Here is a 470-nt window from a genome sequence, read left to right as displayed (position 1 = left end):
CCCTTTTGTCTTAACCAACTGACCCATCATTTCTTACTGGTACTTAACGAAACCAAATAGTAGCCTCATTCCCTATCGTGAGTTTATAGCATTAGCCGATGCAGTACGGTAACGCTTGTTTTGGAAGTTAAACGCGTCGTTAACCTTAATAGGTAAGTGACATTCATACGTGTTATGGTTACGTAAAACATAATCCATTGGAATCTAACAGCCATCCCAACCTCTGAAACTGGCCTGTGTAGCTTGGCCACCGGCTACGGGTTTATTGAAGACGAAATGTTTACCGTTTTCAGCATTTCTTCTTCCAAATGGCTGATTGCCCTTCTCGGCCACCGGGACCTTTGCCTACGTTTCAATCATGTTTTGTCGTTTGGAAAATTGAGAGACATTTCTTTCTCCGCCAGACCCCTCCTCCCCTCCTACCAACGCATCTACACACACCCCAAAAAAAACTCATAATTTGACTGCCT

Source organism: Penaeus monodon, chromosome 30 (assembly GCF_015228065.2).
Source record: "Penaeus monodon isolate SGIC_2016 chromosome 30, NSTDA_Pmon_1, whole genome shotgun sequence".
Taxonomy (NCBI): domain Eukaryota; kingdom Metazoa; phylum Arthropoda; class Malacostraca; order Decapoda; family Penaeidae; genus Penaeus; species Penaeus monodon.
Note: the sequence above shows the minus strand (reverse complement) of the source record.